This window comes from Hordeum vulgare, chromosome 2H (genome assembly GCF_904849725.1).
Source record: "Hordeum vulgare subsp. vulgare chromosome 2H, MorexV3_pseudomolecules_assembly, whole genome shotgun sequence".
Classification (NCBI taxonomy): Eukaryota; Viridiplantae; Streptophyta; class Magnoliopsida; order Poales; family Poaceae; genus Hordeum; species Hordeum vulgare.
Genome location: NC_058519.1, coordinates 126,378,294 through 126,400,615, shown reverse-complemented (window position 1 = coordinate 126,400,615; position 22,322 = coordinate 126,378,294).

The window sequence follows — 22,322 nt, the reverse complement described above, 5'->3', positions numbered from 1 at the left end:
GGGTTTTGTTTGGCCAACTAGATCTATGATTCTTGCAATGGGAGAAGTGCTTGATTTTGGGTTCTACCATGTAGTGACCTTTCCCAGTGACAGTAGGGGCAGCAAGGCACACATTAAGTAGTTGCCATCAAGGGTAACAAGATGGGCTCTGTCATTGATATGAGATTGTCCATCTACATCATGTGATCTTGCTTAAGGCGTTACTCTGTTCTTTTGGACTTAATACACTAGATGCATGCTGGATAGCGGTCGACGTGTGGAGTAATAGTAGTAGATGTAGAATGTATCGGTCTACTTGTTTTGGACGTGATGCCTATAGATATAATTATTGCCATAGATATCGTCACGACTTTGCGCGGTTCTATCAATTGCTTGACAGTAATTTTTTCACCCACCGTCTACTTGCTTTCATGAGAGAAGCCACCAGTAAACACTACGGCCCCGGGTCTATTCACATCCATCATTTACACCTCCGCTTTTACTTTGCTTTGTTACTTTGTTGCTTTCAGTTCTCAGTTGGCAAACAATCTATAAGGGATTGACAACCCCTTCATAGCGTTGGGAGCAAGCTTTTGTGTTTGTGCAGGATCTTGTGATACTCCTCCACTGGATTGATACCTTGGTTCTCAAACTGAGGGAAATACTTACCACCGCTGTGCTACATCACCCTTTCCGCTTCGAGGGAACACCAACGCAAGGCTCCAAGGCCACAGGGGAAATCCTTTGCATATTGGCCTAGGAAGTCCCTTAAGGCGTAGCTGCAGCAGAAGGATTCCTGGTGCCGTCGACACGACTATTCTTGGCGCCGTTGCCAGGGAAGCACAGCTGACATCAAGCCGCACTCGACGATTTACATGGTTGCACTGAGTGCGGCAAGGAGTCTTGCCGGTGACGACCTCCTTTGCCGAGTTTTCTAAGGATCCGCTCCTCTAAGTACTCGCGGCAGCATAAGTCAAGTCGGCACGCATCCGGAAAGTGCAAAGGAATAATCATACAAAATGAGAGTCGAATAAAGGATGCATCTATTCATTCATTTTTATGGTTACATTTGTAACCACTTACAAAGCATTGTTGTCCTAACCTAAAGACTTTCTCTTTTGATGAGGGACGACCTATGCGGAGGAGTGAAGTTCAAGAAGACAAAAAGTGGCAGGGCCCGATGCGCAACCCAGACTAGTGCCTCCTGGACCAGCATTGCACAGAGGAGAACGAGGCTAGGAGGGAAGACGAAGCCGAACTCCAGATGCTGCCGGGAAGACGAGGCAGCGTCGGTTCTTCCGGCGCGCGGGTCTCGGCTCGGGACTGATACGTCTCCAACGTATCTATAATTTTTGATTGTACCATGCTATTATATTATCAACTTGGGATGTCTTATATGCATTTATATGCCATTTTGTATCATTTTTGGGACTAACCTATTAACTCAGTGCCTAGTGCCAGTTTCTTTTTTTCCGTTTTTCTGACCTTTTTGAGAAAAGAATATTAAACGGAGTCCAAATGGAATAAAACCTGCGGGATGATTTTTCCATAAGAGAAGATACCTAGAAGACTTGAGAACCAAGGCAGGAGGTCTCGTGGGAGGTCACGAGCCCCGTAGGCGCGCCCTAGGGGGGATGCCTAGCAGGCTCGTGGGCCCCCCTTGCCTCCTCTTCCCTACCTCTTTCGCCTATAAATTCCCAAAAATCCCGAAACAAACAGAGAGAGGCACGAAAATACTTTTCCGCCGCCACAAGCTTGTGTCTCCGTGAGATCCCATCTAGGGACCGTTCTGGTGCCCTACCGGAGGGGTATTCGAACACGAAGGGCTTCTTCATCAACACCATTGCCTCTCCGATGATGCATGAGTAGTTCACCATAGACCTTCGGCTCCATAGCTAGTATCTAGATGGCCTCTTCTCTCTCTTGGATCTTCAATACAAAGTTCTCCATGATCTTCATGGAGATCTATCTGATGTAACTTTCTTTTGCGGTGTGTTTGTCGAGATCCGATGAATTGTGGATTTGTGATCAGATTATCTATGAATATTATTTGAGTCTCCTCTGATTTCTTATATGCATGATTTCGTATCCTTGTCATTCTCTTCGAGTTATGGGTTTCGTTTGGCCAACTTGATCTATAATTCTTGCAATGGGAGAAGTGCTTGGTTTTGGGTTCATACCGTGCGGTGTCCTCACCTAGTGACAGAAGGGGTAGCAAGGCACGCATCGTGTTGTTGCCATCAAGGGTAAAAAGATGGGGTTTATATCATATTGCATGAATTTATCCCTCTACATCATGTCATCTTGCTTAAGGCGTTACTCTGTTTGTTATGAACTTAATACACTAGATGCATGCTGGATAGCGGTCGATGTGTGGAGTAACAGTAGTAGATGCAGACAGTATCAGTCTACTTGTCTCGGACATGATGCCTATATGTATGATAATTGCCTTAGATATCATCATGACTTTGCGCGATTCTATCAGTTTCTCGACATTAATTCGTTCACTCACCGTAATACTTGCTATCATCAGAGAAGCCTCTAGTGAACACTATGGCCCACGGGTCTATTTTACACATTATATATTCAGATCTACATACAAAAATACCAAAAATACCTTGCTGCACTTGTACTTATTTACCTTTCATCACTATCAGATCTCACATTGCAAGTACTCGTGAAGGGATTGACAACCCCTTTGTCGCGTTGGGTGCAAGTTTTTTTGTCTTTGCGCAGGTTCATTGGTGCCTCATCTTGATACTCCTACTGGATTGATACCTTGGTTCTCAAACTGAGGGAAATACTTATTTCTACTTTGCTGCATCACCCTTTCCTCTTCAAGGGAAAAACCAACGCAAGCTCGAGAAGTAGCAAGAAGATTTTTTGGCGCCATTGCCGGGGAGTATTCAAGTGAAGCATATCTACCAAGTAACTATCGCAAACTCATCTCTTGCATTTACATTATTTTCCATTTGCCTCTCGTTTTCCTCTCCCCACTTCTTAAAAAAATGACAAAAATATTTGCCTTTTTCGTTCGCCCTTTCTTTTGCTTGCTTTCTGTTTGCTTGTGTGCTTGTCTGCTTGCTAAGTCACCATGTCTGAAAACACTAAATTGTGTGACTTCTCCAATACTAATAACAATGATTTTATTAGTACTCCAATTGCTCGCACCACTAGTGCGGATTCATATGAAATTAATGTTGCCTTTTTAAACCTTGTTATGAAAGAGGAATTTTCCGGCCTTCCTATTAAAGATGTCGCATCCGATCTTAATACCTTTATTGAGTTATGCGATATGAAAAAGAAGAAAGATGTGGATAATGATATGATTAAATTGAAGCTATTTCCGTTCGCATTACGAGGTCGAGCAAAAACTTGGTTTTCATCTTTACCCAAAAATAGTATTGATTCTTGGAACAAGTGTAAAGATGCCTTTATTTCCAAGTATTTTCCACCGGCTAAGATTATCTCTCTCCGTAATGATATCATGAATTTTAAGCAACTAGATCATGAACATGTTGCACAATCTTGGGAGAGAATGAAATTGATGATTAGAAATTGTCCCGCTCATGGCCTGAGTCTTTGGATGATTATACAAATTTTCTATGCTGGTTTGAATTTTGCTTCTAGAAATATCTTGGATTCCGCCTCTGGTGGAACTTTTATGGAAATCACACTAGGAGAAGTTACAAAACTCCTAGATAATATCATGAAAAATTATTCTCAATGGCACACTCAAAGCTCACCTACTAGTAAAAAAGTTCATGCTATAGAAGAAATTAACTCTTTGAGTGCTAAGATGGATGAGTTAATGAAGTTGTTTGCTAGTAAAAGTGCCCCTCTAGATCCAAATGATATGCCTTTATCTTCCTTGATTGAGAATTGCAATGAAAATTTGGATGTTAATTTTGTTGGTAGGAATAATTTTGGCAACAACAATGCTTATAGAGGTAACTTTAATCCTAGGCCTTTTCCTAGTAATCCCTCTAATAATTTTGGCAATTCCTACAACAATGCTGATGGAAACTATAGTAAAATAACCTCTGATCTTGAGAGTAATATTAAGGAGTTTATTATTTCGCAAAAGATTTTCAATGCTTCCATAGAAGAAAAACTGGTTAAAATTGACGACTTGGCTAGGACTGTTGATAGAATGTCTCTTGATATTGATGCTTTGAAATCAAGATGTGTTCCTCCCAAGATTAATATGGATGAAACTTTGAAAGCTATGCGAGTTTCCATGAATGATAGTAAAGAAAGAACCTCTCAAATTCGTGCTAGACATGAATGGCTTAAAAGGGCGTGTTCTCGTGATGAGAATCACGAAGATCTTAAAGTGCTTGGTGTGACTCCAATTGAATCCTTGTTTTCTAATGTCAATCCTAATGATGATGGGGCTGGATGTGAATGCACTTTGGTTGAGAAACACCCCAATGATTCAGAGTCTATTTATCTTGATGCTAAAAATACTATAAGTGGAGTAGAGGATATCAAAACTTTGAGTAGTGATGAAATTACTACTTTGGATTTCAAGGAATTTAATTATGATAGTTGCTCTTTGATTGAATGTATTTCCTTGATGCAATCCATGCTAAACTCTCCACATGCTTATAGCCAAAGTAAGGCTTTTACCAATCATATCGTTGATGCTATGATGAAGTCTCTTGAAGAGAAACTTGAGTTGGAAATATCTATTCCTAGAAAACTTCATGATGAGTGGGAACCTACTATACAAATCAAGATTAAAAATTATGATTGCCATGCTTTGTGTGATTTTGGTGCTAGTGTTTCCACAATTCCAAAATCTTTATGTGATGTTCTAGGTTTCAATGAGATTGATAAGTGCTCTCTTAATTTGCATCTTGCGGATTCTACTATTAAGAAACCTATGGGAAGGATCAATGATATTCTTATTATTGCAAATAGGAACTATGTTCCCGTAGATTTCATTGTGCTTGATATTGATTGCAATCCGACATGTCCCATTATTCTTGGTAGACCTTTCCTTAGGACTATTGGTGTTGTTATTGATATGAAGGAAGGGAATATTAAATTTCAATTTCCATTAAATAAGGGCATGGAACACTTCCTAGAAAGAAGGTAAGATTGCCTTATGAATCCATTATGAGAGCTACTTATGGTTTGAGCACTAAAGATGACGATACTTGATTCTATTGCCTTATGCCTAGCTAAGGGAGTAAAATGATAGCACTTGTTGGGAGGCAACCCAATGAATAAATTTATTTTTTCTTTTCACTTTCTATTTTGTTGAGTCGACACCATCATGATTCTGTTATAATTGTGTTTTTATGTTTTAATTAGTGTTTGTGCCAAGTAGAACCTTTATGATTAGTTTTGGTGATAGTTGTTTAATCATGCTGAAAAAGACAGAAACTTTGTGCTCACGAAATTATTTTTAATTCCTATCCAGAATGAGCTTTTGAGTTGATTATTTTTGCTTCTGATTGATATGCAAATTTCTTTAATTTTCATAATTTTTCAGAATTTTTGGGATATCAGAGGTATACGAAATATAGAGATTTCCACAGACTATTCTGTTTTTGACAAATTGTGTTTTTGTTGTTGTGTTGATTACTTATTATGATGAATGTATGGTTAGTATCGGGGGGTACGAGCCATGGAAAAGTGAGAATACAATAATATAAAGAGTGGAAAGAGCCTAAGCATGGGGATTCCCTTGTCATCCGAAGCCAAATTCAAGGACACCAAAAAACCTAAGCTTGGGGATGCCCCGGGAAGGCATCCCCTCTTTCGTCTTCAATCCATCGGTAACATTACTTGGAGCTATATTTTTATTTACCACATGATATGTGTTTTGCTTGGAGCGTCATGTATTATAGGAGTCTTTTATTTTTGTTTTGTCAAAATCATCCTTGCCGCACACCTTTTTGAGAGGGACATGCACTCATCGTGAATTTGTTAGAATACTCAATGAGCTTCACTTATATCTTTTGAGCTAGATAATTTTGTCTAGTGCTTCACTTAAATCTTTTTAGAGCACGACGGTGTCATATTTTGTAAAAATAAAAACTCTCGATCTTCACTTATATCATTTTGAGAGTGCTCTCTCTAAGTAACTTGGTAATTGGCGTGTGTTATGAAATTAATCCTAAATATGATAGGCATCCAAAGAGGATATAATAAAAACTTTCATATTCAAGTGCATTGATTTTTAAGTGAAGTTTGATTCCTCACAATTAGTTTTGAGATATGGATATGTTTATATTAGAGTTATGTTAGTAGGGTGTTGCGAATCTAGAAATACTTGTATTGAAGTTAGTGATTCCCGTAGCATGCACGTATGGTGAACCTCTATGTTAGAAAGTTGGAGCATAATCGATTTATTGATTGTCCTCCTTTGGGTGGCGGTCGGGATCGCGCGATGGTTAACACCTACCAACCCTTCCCCTAGGAGTATGCGTTTAGCACTTTCTTTCGATTACTAATAAAACTTTCGCAATAAGTATATGAGTTCTTCATGACTAATGTGAGTCCATGGTATAGATGCACTCTCACCTTCCACCATTGCTAGCCTCTCTAGTGCCGCGTAACTTTCGCCGGTGCACAAACCCACCATATACCTTCCTCAAAACAGCCACCATACCTACCTATTATGGAATTTTCATAGCCATTCCGAGATATATTGCCATGCAACTTCCACCGTTCCGTCTCATGACATGTGCCATCATTTTCATTTTGCCATTGCATGATCGGAAGATAGCTAGCGAGATGTTTCAACGTCATATACTAAGCTAGATCGTTGCACATCCCGGTATACTCCCGGAGGCATTTCATATAGAGTCATTATTGTTCTAAGTATTGAGTTGTAAGTAAATAAAAGTGTGACGATCATCATTATTAGAGCATTGTCTCATGTGAGGAAATAAAAAAAGAGGCCAAAGATGCCCACAAAAAAATGAAATGAAAAAAAAGAGAGGCCAAAGAGCCCAAACAAAAAATGATGAGAGAAAAAGAGAGAAGGGACAATGCTACTATCTTTTTCCACAATTGTGCTTCAAAATAGCACCATGTTCTTCATGATAGAGAGTCTCTTGTTTTGTCACTTTCATATACTAGTGGGAATTTTCATTATATAACTTGGCTTGTATATTCCAATGATGGGCTTCCCCAAAATTGCCCTAGGTCTTCGTGAGCAAGCAAGTTGGGTGCACACCCACTAGTTTTCTTTTTGAGCTTTCATACACTTATAGCTCTACTACATCCGTTGCATGGAAATCCCTACTCATTCACATTGATATGTATTGATGGGCATCTCCATAGCCCATTGATACGCCGAGTCGATGTGACCATCTCCTCCTTTTTGCCTCACAACCTCCACCACACTCTATTCCACCTATAGTGCTATATCCATGGCTCACGATCATGTATTGCGTGAGAGTTGAAAAAGTTGGAGAAAGTAAGAACGTGAAAACAATTACTTGGCTAATACCGGGGTTGTGCATGATTTAAATTCTTTGTGTGGGGATGAGGGAGCATAGCGAGACTATATGAATTTGTAAGGATAACTTTCTTTGGCCTTGTTATTTCAAAAGTTCATGACTACTTTGCTAGTATGCTTGAAGTATTATTGTTTTCATGTCAACATTAAACTATTGTTTTGAATCTTAAGGATCTGAACATGCATGCCAGTGAAGAAGTTACAAAGAACAAATATGTTAGGTAGCATTCCACATCAAAAATTTGGTCTTTATCACTTCCCTACTCGAGGACGAGCAAGAGTTAAGCTTGGGGATGCTTGATACGTCTCCAACGTATCTATAATTTTTGATTGTTCCATCCTATTATAGTATCAACTTGGGATGTCTTATATGCATTTATATGCAATTTTATATCATTTTTGGGACTAACCTATTAACTTAGTGGCTAGTGCGAGTTTCTGTTTTTTCTGTGTTTTTGACCTTTTTCAGAAAAGAATATTAAACAAAGTCCAAACAGAATAAAACCTACAGGATGATTTTTTCCATAACAGAAGATACCCAGAAGACTTGAGAACCAGGGCAGGAGGTCTTGTGGGAGGTCACGAGCCCCCTAGGTGCACCCTAGGGGGGTGCCTAGCAGGCTCGTGGGCCCCCTTGCCTCCTCCGCCCTACCTCTTTCGCCTATAAATTCCCAAAAATCCCGAAACAAACACAGAGAGCCATGAAAAATACTTTTCCGCCGCCTCAAGCTTCTGTCTCTGCGAGATCCCATCCGGGGACCGTTCTGGTGCCCTGCCGGAGGGGGATTCGGACACGGAGGGCTTCTTCATCAACACCATTGCCTCTCCGATGATGCATGAGTAGTTCACCGTAGACCTTCGGGTCCATCGGTAGTAGATAGATGTCTTCTTCTCTCTCTTGGATCTTCAATACAAAGTTCTCCATGATCTTCATGGAGATCTATCCTATGTAACTTTCTTTTGTGGTGTGTTTGTCGAGATCCGATGAATTGTGGATTTATGATTAGATTATTTATGAATATTATTTGAGTCTCCTTTGATTTCTTATATGCATGATTTCGTATGCTTGTAATTCTCTTCGAGTTATGGGTTTCGTTTGGCCAACTTGATCTATAATTCTTGCAATGGGAGAAGTGCTTGGTTTTGGGTTCATACCGTGCGGTGTACTCACCTAGTGACACAAGGGGTAGCGAGGCATGCATCGTGTTGTTGCCATCAAGGGTAAAAAGATGGGGTTTATATGATATTGCATGAATTTATCCCTCTACATCATGTCATCTTGCTTAAGGCGTTACTCTGTTTGTTATGAACTTAATACACTAGATGCATGCTGGATAGCGGTCGATGTGTGGAGTAACAGTAGTAGATGCAGACAGTATCGGCCAACTTGTCTCGGACGTGATGCCTATATGTATGATCATTGCCTTAGATATCGTCATGACTTTGCACGATTCTATCAATTGCTCGACAGTAATTCATTCACCCACCGTAATACTTGCTATCATGAGAGAGGCCTCTAGTGAACACTATGGCCCCCGGGTCTATTTTACACATTATATATTCAGATGTACATACAAAAATACCAAAAATACCTTGCTGCACTTTTACTTATTTACCTTTCATCACTATCAGATCTCACATTGCAAGTACTCGTGAAGGGATTGACAACCCCTTTATCGCGTTGGGTAAAAGTTTGTTTGTCTTTGCGCAGGTTCATTCGTGCCTCATCTTGATACTCCTACTGGATTGATACCTTGATTCTCAAACTGAGGGAAATACTTATTTCTACTTTGCTGCATCATCCTTTCCTCTTCAAGGGAAAAACCAACACAAGCTCGAGAAGTAGCAGGGACGAAGTAGGCCGCGGGCTAACGGTGATGGTGCGATCGGCGGTCAGTCCGAGGTCAGATCCTCGTACACAGGATTAACCCGCCGAGGATCTGACCCGTCCCCACTATCGCTGCGGTCCGACCCTTCCTCATCACCCCCAGACAAGGAAGGGCTGTCAGTCCCGCTCGATCTCTCTTCCCAGAAGCTGAGACGCGCTCCTGAGCTCCCATATAGCTTGACGGAGAGCAGGTTCTCCATCGTCATCTTGAAGTGGAGAATGTGCCCATCCCAGAGATTATGGGCACGAGCGAAGCTCTTCCACCCTCGGCCAAGGAACAGGAGCCGGGGCCCCAGATGCGCTACGGCCACTGGTACGGCACCATTGCCGCACCCGTGTACCCGTAGCCATAGCGTCGGGGGCTTCTCCTCCTCCATCGCCCTAGCACAAGGGCGAGGGAGATGCAGGTGGTCCCGCAGGACGTCGTGCAGTTCCACGAAGAACTCCAGCGCTGTCCCGTTCGAGTGCCCGCCAAGCCTAGGAGAAGGCGGAGACCCTGGAGTAGCACTCTGCCTCCCCCGGCCACGTCCCCAGCATCCTCGGCCCCTCGAACCTCTCCCACCACGGTCGGCGGGGTTGCCGCTGGCTGCGGCCCCTAAAGCTGTGGCATGGTCCAAGCGGGATCCCCTTGCCGCCCTGGCGGCCGACGGAGCTCGGCCCCGTCCCCTAACCATGGTTAGGGGCGGGTGCCACCGTCAAGGCTGAAAGAAACAAGAGAAGACAAAGCGATAGGCGCGGAAGGCTTCGAGAGTGATATGGGTGGGCAAAACCTCCGCGCAAACACCCTAATTTATAGGGCAAACCTGGGAGGCCACCCTCCTCGCTCCAGAAGCCACCACCCCTCTCGCCCAATCGCCCTCAAGGCACGAGCGGAACATGGAACCTCCCTAATGCGCCAATGCATCCAGGGGCGGGTCCATCCACGCCCGTGGCTTTGGAGGGCACGCTCGCCACTTGCCAGACCGCCGCTGCGCATGTCCTGCAAGTGGCAGAGGCGTTCTCAGGGAATAAAGGGGCCATCGTGCGCACGCCGCACACCCTCGCACTTCGCGTGTTCTATGCGTGACGTGGGGAAAGAAAGCATGTAACGGCTCGATTCCGATAAGCCCGGCACCTGCGAGTCCGCGCACCACTTTGGGTCCCGCCCAACATCGCCTCGCATGCGTGTGTGGCCCAAGCCCCGGGGCTCCTGTCGGTGCACTAAAGACTGGGGTCTCCAGTGCCCGGGACTAGTGCGCGGACACCGACAGCCCCTCTGGAGCGGCAAGGTGCGTCGCTGGAGCTTAGGGCGGAAGCTAGGCTCAGAAGCCCGCAAGTACAGGATGCAAGCCCCCCGGCAAGCCTTCGCTTGCTGGGAAAGAAGAAGAGACCCTAGCAGGAGCACCCTGCCGGGGGGATAGACAATGACCACGACAAGACCCTCCCGCGAGGGAAGAAGGACTGAGCCCCGGCAAGCCATCCTTGCTAGGAAAATTGACAGGGCCTCGGCAGGCCATGCCTCCCTGCCGAGAGGAACGAGAAGAGCCCCGACAATGTAACCCTTGCCGAGAAGGAAGAGAAGGCTCGAGGAGAGGCACGAGCCCAGGGTGCCCTCGCGACCTATGGACACCTCCACCGACGAACACGCCACCGCCGATGCATGGACCACGCGTCTACTGCACACTAGCGCAACACCCCGAAGTTGCCACGTGTGGGTACGTGTCCAACCCCCTGACGAGGTCAGGGAAGTCTGTCCAAGCATTTAATGCACCGCAGTAACACTGTGGCTGTCGGTCGGCGCTGTTCCACTCGTGAACCCACCGTTCACCCACTGAGCCACTGTGGTGACCCTTTTGCCTATAAAAGGAGGACCGAGGCTCGGTAGTAGGGAATTTTGGCTTTTTGACCAATCGAAAGGCTATAAGAGGGACAAATCTACAGTAACCTAAAAAGGATAACTAAACACATGTAGGAGTAGGGTTTTACGCACCACGTGGCCCAAACCTGGGTAAAAAACGACCTTGCCGGGCCTTGCTAGTGGTTCTGCTCTTGCCACGATCTCTCACCCCGCCAAACTAGCAAAAGGGGATCCTTGAGGCCCCCATAGGTGTCGATTCTTCACCGACATGATGACTCTCAACTTCACTATGAAATTGCTTGAACTTTTCAAACATTTTATACTTGTGCTTCATCAAGTAAATATACCCATATCTACTCAAATCATCGGTGAAATTGATAAAGTAACGATATCCACCGCACGACTCAACACTCATCGGACCGCACACATCAGTATGTATGATCTCCAACAAGAACTTGCCCGTTCCATTGTACCGGAAAACAATGGTTTAGTCACCTTCCCATGAGGCATGGTTCGCATGTGTCACGTGATTCAAAATCAAGTGACTCCAAAAGTTCGCCATCATGGAGCTTCTTCATGCGTTTTACGCCAATATGACCTAAGCGGTAGTGCCACAAGAAAATGGTACTATTCTTATTAACTCTACATCTTTTGGCATGAATGTTATAAATATGTGTACCATCACTATCGAGATTCAACAAGAATAAACAATTCACATTGGGTGCATGACCATAAAATATATTACTCATATAAATTGAACAACCATTATTCTCGAATTTAAATGAGTAACAGTCTCGCATTAAACATGATCCACATATAATGTTCATGCTCAATGCACGCAACAAATAACATTTATTTAGGCTCATCACTAATACTGATGGTAATCGAACAGTAAGTGTGCCGACGGGGATCACATCAACCTTGGAACCATTTCCCACGTGCATCGTCACTTCGTCCTTTGCCAGCCTTCATTTATTCTGTAGTTCCTGTTTTGAGTTACAAATGAACAATCGAGCCGATATCAAATACCCAGGCACTACTACGACAACTAGTAAGGTACATATCAATAACATGTATATTATATATACATTTGTTGACGTTGCCAGCCTTTTATCGGCCAGATACTTGGGGTAGTTCTGCTTCCAGCGGCCAGTTCCCTTGCAATAAAAGCACTCAGTCTCAAGCTTAGGTGCAGCCTTCGGTTTCTTCACGGGAGCGGCAACACCTTTGCGGTTGTTCTTGAAGTTACCCTTCTTTCCCTTTCCCATCTTCAAACTAGTGGTTTTATTCACCATCAACACTTGATGCTCCTTCTTGATTTCTACTTCCGCGACTTTCAGCATCACGAACAGCTCAGAGATGGACTTGTTCATCCCTTGCATATTATAGTTCATCACAAATCCCTTGTAGCTACATGACAGTGACTCAAGAACTCTGTTAGTGGTCGTCTCAGGTGGAAACTCAACTCCCAGTTGAGTCAAATGGTTGTAGTACCCACACATTCTGAGTATGTGCTCATTAACACAGCTATTCTCCTCCATCTTATAGGCAAAGAATTTATTAGAGGTATCATACCTCTTGATCCGGGCATTTGCTTGAAAGACAAAGTTCAACTCTTGGAACATCTCATATGCTCCATGACGTTCAAAACACCTTTCAAGCCCCGATTCTGAGCGATACAGCATGGTGCACTGAATTATCCATTATTCATCATCACATGCCTGCTAGACGTTCACAACGTCCACAGACGACACTAGAGGGGATGGCGCACCATCCAGTACTGTAAGTTCATCTAGTGCCCCTTAGTGACTTTGGTGGATTGAAGACTTATAGGTTAAGAGACTAATATGTTTGTGAGTGTATGCTACGGCAACAAACAACAACGCCAGAAATTGACACGTTGAGGAGACTGGGCTTGTGTTGGTTTTTCCCTTGAAGAGGAAAGGGTGATGCAACACAGGAGCAGTAAGTATTTCCCTCAGTTTGAGAACCAAGGTATCGATCCAGAAGGAGGGTCTTGTCAAGTCTAGAGTACCTACGCAAACATAAACAAGCTTGCGCCGAACGCTTCAAAGGGGTTGTCAATCCCTTCAAGATTGTTTGCAAAGTTAGATCTAAAGGCGGAAAGTGCAACGAAGTAAAAAGTGTAAGGCTGAAAATATGGTGTGGAGTAGACCCGGGGGCCATAGTGTTCACTAGAGACTTCTCTCAAAATAGCAAATATCACGGTGGGTGAACAAATTACTGTCGAGCAATTGATAGAACCGCGCAAAGTCATGACGATCTCTAAGGCAATGATCATACATATAGGCATCACGTCCGAGACAAGTAGACCGATACTTTCTGCATGTACTACTATTACGCCACACATCGACCGCTATCCAGCATGACGAACAGAGTAACGCCTTAAGCAAGATGACATGATGTAGAGGGATAATCTCAAACCAATGATGAAAACCCCATCTTTTTACCCTTAATGGCAACAACACGATGCGTACCTCGCTACCCCTTCTGTCACTGGGTGAGGTCACTGCACGGTATGAACCCAAAACCAAGCACTTCTCCCGTTGCAAGAATCATAGATCTAGTTGGCCAGGCAAAACCCACAACTTGAAGAGAATTACAAGGATATGAAATCATGCATAAGAGAGCTCAGAAGAAACTCAAATAAGATTCATAGATAATATGATCATAAATCCACAATTCATCGGATCTCGACAAACACACCGCAAAAGAAGATTACATCGGATAGATCTCCATGAAGATCATGGAGAACTTTGTATTGAAGATCCAAGAGAGAGAAGAAGCCATCTAGTTACTAGCTATGGAGCCGTAGGTCTATGGTGAACTACTCACGCATCATCGGAGAGGTGATGTTGTTGATGAAGAAGCCCTCCATGTCCGAATCCCCCCTCCGTCAGGGCACCAGAACGTGCCCCAGATGGGATCTTGCGGAGACAGAAGCTTGTGGCGGTGGAAAAGTACTTTCGACGATCTCCTGATTTTTTCGGAATTTTTAGGGAATATATAGGCGCAACCCCTAGGACAGAGGGCGTCGAGGGGGGCCACAAGCATGTGGGCTGTGGCCTCCTCAATGGCCGCGGGGTGGGGGCTTCTGGGGGCCCCTGAGCACCCTCCATTGGCTCTCAAGCTTCCCGATCTTCTTCCGTTATGGAAAAAATCTTTTCAAGGATTTTCTTCCGTTTGGACTCTGTTTCAAAATCTCCTCTGAAAGGGGTCAAGAACATGGAAAAAACAGGAACTGGCACTTGGCACTGAGTTAATAAGTTAGTCCCAAAAAATATATAAAAGGCATGCATAACATCCAAAGTTTGACAAGATAATAGCATGAAACCATCAAAAATTATAGATACGTTGGAGACGTATCAAGCATCCCCAAGCTTAACTCCTGCTCGTCCTCGAGTAGGGAAGTTATAAAGAATGAATTTTTGATGTGGAATGCTACCTAGAATAGTTGTGCTTTGCAACTTCTTTCACGTGACATGAATGTTCAGATCTGTAAGATTCAAAACAATAGTTTGCTATTGACATGAACACAATAATACTTCAAGCAAACTAGCAAGGTAATCATGAACTTTCAAAATAACAAGGCCAATGAAAGTTATCCCTACAAAATCATATGGTCTGGCTATGCTCCATCATCCTCACACAACTAATGTAAATCATGCACAACCCCGGTATTGGCCAAGTAATTGTTTTCACACTCTTAGTTTCTCAAACTTTTTATAAATATCACGCAATACATGAGCGTGAGCCATGGATATAGCACTATAGGTGGAATAGAGTGTGGTGGTGGTTGTGAGACAAAAAGGAGGAGATGGTGACATTGAGTCGGCGTATCAAAGGGCTATGGAGATGCCTATTAATAGATATCAATGTGAATGAGTAGGGATTGCCATACAAGAGATGCACTAGAGCTATAAGTATGGGAAAGCTCAAAAGGAGAACTATTTGGTGTGCATCCAACTTGCTTGCTCACGAAGACCAAGGGAAATTTTGAGGAAGCCCATCATTGGAATATACAAGCCAAGTTATATAATGAAGATTCCCACTAGCATATGGTAGTGACAAAGCAAGAAGCTCTCAATCATGAAAAACATGGTGCTATTATGAAGCACAAGTGTGGAAAAAGATATTAGCATTGTCCCTTCTCTCTTTTCTCTCTTTTCTTTTTTTTCATTTGGGCTCTTAGGCCTCTCTTTTTTATTTTCTTTTCTTTTCTCTTTTATTTTAATTTTTTGGGCTATTTGGCCTCTTTTTTTAAATTTCCTCACATGGGACAATGCTCTAATAATGATGATCATCACACTTTTATTTACTCACAGCTCAAAATGGTGATGACTCTATAGGAAATGCCTGCGCAATGTACGGGGATGTGCAACGATCTAGCATGGCGTATGACGTTGAAAACATATAGCTCGCTATCTTACGATCATGCAATGGCAATATGAGAGTGACGGCACAAGTCATGAGACGGAACGGTGGGAGTTGCATGGCAATATATCTCGGAATGGCTATGAAAATGCCATTGTAGGTAGGTATGGTGGCTGTTTTGAGGAAGGAATATGGTGGGTTTGTGTACCGGCGAGAATTGTGCGGCACTAGAGAGGCTAGAAATGGTGGAAGGTGAAAGTGCATCTATACCATGGACTCACATTAGTCATGAAGAACTCACATACTTGTTGCAGAAGTTTTTATTAGTAATCAAAACAAAGTGCTAAACGCATACTCCGAGGGGAAGGGTTGGTAGGTGTTAACCATCGCGCGATCCCGGCCTCAACACAAAGGATGACAATCAATAGATCAATTATGCTCCGACTTCCTAACATAGCAGTTCACCATAGGTGCATGCTACGGGAATCACTAACTTCACCACAAGTATTTCTAGATTCACAACACCCTACTAACATAGCTCTTAATATTACCAAATCCACGTCTCAAAACTAATTGAGAGGAATCAAAACTTCTCTTTCTCCTCAATGCACATGAAAATGGAGGTTTTTTTGCATCCTCTTTGGGTAACTATCACATTTGGGACTACTTTCATAGCATAAGCCAACTACCAAGTCACGCACCACCGTGCTCTAAAAGATATAAGTGAAGCACTAGAGCAAAAGTACCTAGCTCAAAAGATATAAGTGAAGCACTATGAGCATTCTAGCAAAATCATGATGAGTGCATGTCTCTCTCTCTCAAAAAGGTGTGCAGCAAGGATGATTGTGACACAACAAAAAGAAAAGAGTCCTAAGATACAAGACGCTCCATGCAAAACACATATCATGTGGTGAATAAAACTATAGCTCCAAGTAATGTTACCGATGGATTGAAGACGAAAGAGGGGATGCCTTCCCGGGACATCCCCAAGCTTAGGCTTTTTGGTGTCCTTGAATTTGGCTTGGTATGCCTTGGGCATCCCCAAGCTTGAGCTCTTTCCACTCCTTATTTCATCGTCCATGAGAACATCACCCAAAACTTGAAAACTTCACAACACAAAACTTAAACAAAAACTCGTGATAACATTAGCACAAGAAAACAAACTACCACTTATTTAGGTACTGTAGGAAACTTGAATTCCATCTATACTGGTGTTGGGATACTGTATTCTCACTTTTCCATGTCTAGTACCCCCCGATACTAACCATAGTTTCATCAAAACAAGCAACCAACTCAACAAAACAGAATCTGTCAAAAACAGACTAGTCTGTAGCAATCTGTATACTTCGTATACTTATGGTACCTCAAAAAATCTGAAAAATTATGACGGTCTGGGAAAAAGGCATATCAACCATCAGAAAAAAGAATCAACTCAAAAGCTCTTTCTTAATAAAAATGAAAAATCATCTCATGAGCGCAAAGTTTATGTCTTTTTCTAGCAGGATCAAACAACCATTACCAAGACTAGTCATAAAGGTTTTGCTTGGCTCAAACACAAAAAGAAACACAAAAAACAGAATCACGACAGAATTGTGATGGTGTGGACGCAACAAAACATAAATAAAAAGATAAATTCACTGGGTGGCCTCCCAACAAGCGCTATTGTTTAACGCCCTTAGCTACGCATAAAAGCGATAGAATCACGTATCGTCGTCTTTGGTGCTCAAACCATAAGTAGTGTGATCACTTATCATCTTAAGGTTTTCATGTTTATTGCTAGATGATTCACCACTATGCTTGGGAACAAAAAAAGACTTGGTGACCTTATTGTGGGCAAAATTTGGAGTATTCTTCACAACGGCAAAAGCGGAACCCAAGTTCGTTATAACATCCTCTAGTTTGCCAATCCTAGCGGAATCATGACCTAGGTTTTCATTAACTGTGGGTTCCTTTTCCTTTAAATGTTTCAAAACCATTCCCACCTTGGATCCGTACTGAGTGATTTGATTGTCGATCTTTTTATCCAAATTCTCAATGCGTTCGATCATAGCAACTTGATTTTCAATGACGTCCAACCTACGCATCACATGTTCCAGAGTTAAAGTAGTTCCATTAACCATGAGTGGGGGTGAGCCTACCAAATTTATCATAGCTCCGTAAGAATCAACAGTATGACTACCCAAGAAATTTCCACCTACGATGGTGTCAAGAATATACCTATTCCAAGGAGAAACACCCAAATAAAAACTGCAAAGCAAAACGGTAGTGGATTGCTTATGAGTAGATCTACTCTGAGCATAGCAAATCCTATACCAAGCGTCCTTTAAGTTTTCTTCCTCAATTTGTTTGAAATTGAGGACTTCGCTCTCGGGAGTATCGTTCGAAGTGGTGGATCTAGCCATGAGAGCGGGTAGGCTATCCCACACAGACGAACAGAGAGCAAGCGAGAGAAAAGGGCGACCGAAAAAGGCAAACAAAAAAGGGAAATTGGTGAAGTGGGGGAGAGGAAAATGAGAGGCAACTGGCAAACTAAGTAAATGCAAGAGATGAGTTTGCGACACCTACTTGGATGAGTTCTTGACTTGATCTTCCTCCCCGGCAACGGCGCTAGAAATTCTTCTGCTACGGCAACAGACAACAACGCCAGAAATTGACACGTTGACGGAGACTGGGCTTGCATTGGTTTTTCCCTTGAAGAGGAAAGGGTGATGCAGCACAAGAGCAGTAAGTATTTCCCTCAGTTTGAGAACCAAGGTATCGATCAAGAAGGAGGGTCTTGTCAAGTCTAGAGTACCTACGCAGACACAAACAAGCTTGCACCCAACGCTTCAAAGGGGTTGTCAATCCCTTCAAGATTGTTTGCAAAGTGAGATCTGAAGGCGCAAAGTGCAACGAAGTAAAAAGTGTAAGGCTGAAAATATGGTGTGGAGTAGACCCGGGGGCCATAGTGTTCACTAGATGCTTCTCTCAAAATTGAAAATATCACTGTGGGTGAACAAATTACTGTCGAGCAATTGATAGAACCGCGCAAAGTCATGACGATATCTAAGGCAATGATCATACATACTTTCTGCATCTACTACTATTACTCCACACATCGACTGCTATCCAGCATGCATCTAGTGTATTGAGTTCATGACGAACAGAGTAACGCCTTAAGCAAGATGACATGATGTAGAGGGATAAGCTCAAACCAATGATGAAAACCCCATCTTTTGACCCTTGATGGCAACAACACAATGCGTGCCTCGCTACCCCTTCTGTCACTGGGTAAGGTCATCGCACAGTATGAACCCAAAACCAAGCACTTCTCCCATTGCAAGAATCATAGATCAAGTTGGCCAGACAAAACCCACAACTCGAAGATAATTACAAGGATATGAAATCATGCATAAGAGAGATCAGTAGAAACTCAAATAAGATTCATAGATAACCTGATCATAAATCCACAATTCATCGGATCTCGACAAACACACCGCAAAGGAAGATTACATCGGATAGATCTCCATGAAGATCATTGAGAACTTTGTATTGAAGATCCAAGAAAGAGAAGAAGCCATCCAGTTACTAGCTATGGACCCGTAGGTCTATGGTGAACTACTCACGCATCATCGGAGAGGTCATGGTGTTGATGAAGAAGCCCTCTGTGCCCAAATCCCCCTCTGGCAGGATACGAGAACGTGCGCCAGATGGGATCTTGCGGAGACAGAAGCTTGCGGCGACGGAAAAGTACTTTCGATGATCTCCTGATTTTTTTGGGTTTTTTAGGGAATATATAGGCACAACCCCTATGGCAGAGGGGCCTACAAGCCTGTGGGCCGCGGCCTCCCCCCTGGCCACGGGGTGGGGGCTTGTGGGGCCCCTGAGGCCCCCTGCCTTGGCTCTCAAGCTTCCCGATCTTCTTCCATTACGGAAAAAATCTTTTCGGGGATTTTCTTCCGTTTGGACTCTGTTTCAAAATCTCCTCTGAAAGGGGTAAAAAACATGGAAAAAACAGGAACTGGCACTTGTCTCTGAGTTAATAAGTTAGTCCCAAAAAATATATACAAGGCATGCATAACATCCAAAGTTTGACAAGATAATAGCATGAAACCATCAAGAATTATAGATACATTGGAGAGGTATCAGTGTACACATGCTCTATAAGTTGCTGAGGAATTTGAGTTGTATGATGAATATCGACGCCTAAAAATGTATGTCTTTGGGTGAAGACTTTGGTTCTTCCTTGAAGACTTTGATCGCGAAGGAATTGATATTCGTCATGAAGATATTGAAGATGAGGAATTCGATGTGTCCTCAAGAAAACAGTCTGAAGACTTTGAAGCGTGAATATTTACTCTTTCTATTTCATTTTATTTACTATTGAGTAATAGGAACACCGTACTGTTAAAAGGGGTCGAGGTAAAAAATACGGAATGATTTTCCTCATGATGCTCAACCAAAGCCTCAAAGCGAGGAATATGAGAGACATGAGGAATTTCATAGTTGAAAGTTCCGACCGTTGTCGCGACACGCGCCACCTCACTGATCTTATCCACCCAACGGTCGTATTATTTAAGGGCATTTATGTCAAATCATGTCGGGATGCTCCCAGACTATATATAGCCCCCCCACAACCACTTGCTGGTTGGCTGCTCTGAGAGAAACTGACACTTGTCATTTAGAGCAACCCAAATTCCTCAGAGTCTTCGAGAGAAAATCATCAAGTGATGAAATACCCCAAACACCAAACCCCAAACCAAAAACCAAGTGATTGAGCATCACTGAAGAAGTTGTTCCTGTGTGGAACTGAAGCCTGTTACCTTTGAGGATTGTGCATCCTCCAAATGGTTAGGCGTCATAGTCTAGAGCGTCCAACAGTCAATTGTGGATCACTGGGTGACCGAGTTTGTGAGGGTTTGGAAGTTTGCCCTGAAGACTTACCACGAGTGTTGGGCGAGGACTGTGTGTCCTTAGCTCAAGGAGAATACGGTAGGGACTATGTGTCCTTTTGGTTTCAATACCATGCCGCTCCGAACCAGACGTACAACTGTCACAGTAGTTGGAACTGGGTCATCAACAACTGTCTTCAACAAGCTACGTGTTTTATTTCTTCAACTCTTTCATTTCCTCAAATTGTATGTTGAAGACTTTCATCTGTGCTCTATGAAGAATTTGTCTGAAGACTTTCTCTGAATTTCCTCAACCTCAAATTCTTCACTTGAGTTAATCTTCACCTGCGTACTCTGTACTTGCGAACTGTGCAAATCGAATCTCATAAACTTCATCGAGTACTTTGTTGTAGTCGTTGCGGCACTCCTAATCCTGCGCTATTTCCGCTACACTAAGTTCATAATTGAGGACTTTCCTCACAAGAAATTTCCTCAGTGATGAAATTCGAAAAATCGCCTATTCACCCCCCTCTAGTCGATATAATGCACTTTCAGGTACATCAAGGACATAAGCCTTTTGTGAAGCCGTGAGGATAATCCTCAGATTATGGACCGAGTCCGCAAAGTTACTTCCATCATCTTTCATCTTAGCTTTCTCTAGTAACAAATTAAAATTCGGGGAAGCTAATGCGCGAGCCATTGATCTACAACATAATTTGTAAAGACAACTTAGACTATTGCTCATGATAATGAGTTCAATTAATCATGTTACTTAAGAACTCCCACTCAAATCAATATCAATTAGGTTGTTCAAGTGTGAAATGATCCAAATCCACCAACCCAAGTCCGATCATCACGTGAGATAAGGTGGTTTCAATTGTGGACATCTCCATGTTGATCATATCTACTATATGACTCATGTTCGACCGTTTGGTCTCTTGTGTTTCGAGGCCTTGTCTGTACATGCTAGGCTCGTCAAGTTTAACCCAAGTGTTGTGCATGTGCAAAAACTGGCATACAGCCATTGTATGCGAACGTAGAGTCTATCGCAGCCGATCATCACGTGGTGCCTCAAAATGACAAACCTTTACAATTTTATCTTGAAATTTTAGTGAGGGGTCATCTTATAATGCTGGCGTCGTCCTAAGCAAAATAAGATGCATAAAAGGATTAAAATCACATGCAAATCATGTAAGTTACATGATATGGCCATCATGATCTTGTGATTTTGATCTCCATATCCAAAGCACCGGCATGATCTCCATCGTCACCGACATTACACCATGATCTCCATCATTGTGGCGTCATTGGGTCGCTGCGCCAACAATGCTTCTACTACTATTGCTAACTGATAGCGGTAAAGTGAAGCAAAAAGGCACAAATTAATTAAAGACAACCTTATGGATGCTGCCGGTTGCCTTACTCGTCGACATGCAAGTCGTGATAATCTACACAAAACATGATCATCTCATACATCACATATATCTCATCATGTTTTTGTCCAAATCATATCACAAGATACCCTACAAAAAACAAGTTATACATCCTCTATTGTTGTTGCATGTTTTACGTGGCTGCTATGGATGACTAGCAAGAACCGTTCTTACCTACACAAAGCTACCACGGTGATATTAAAGTTGTTGTTTAACCTTCTACAAGGACCGCCTCTATCGAATCCAATTCAACTAAAGTGGGAGAGACAGACACCACCAGCCATCTTAATGCAACAAGTTGCATGCCACTCGATGGAACCGGTCTCTCGTACGTGAACGAGTAAGGTTGGTCTAGGCCGATTCATCCCACAATACCGCCTCATCAAAATAAAAATAAGGAAGTAAGCAATCTGAACATCAACGCCCACAAACACTTTGT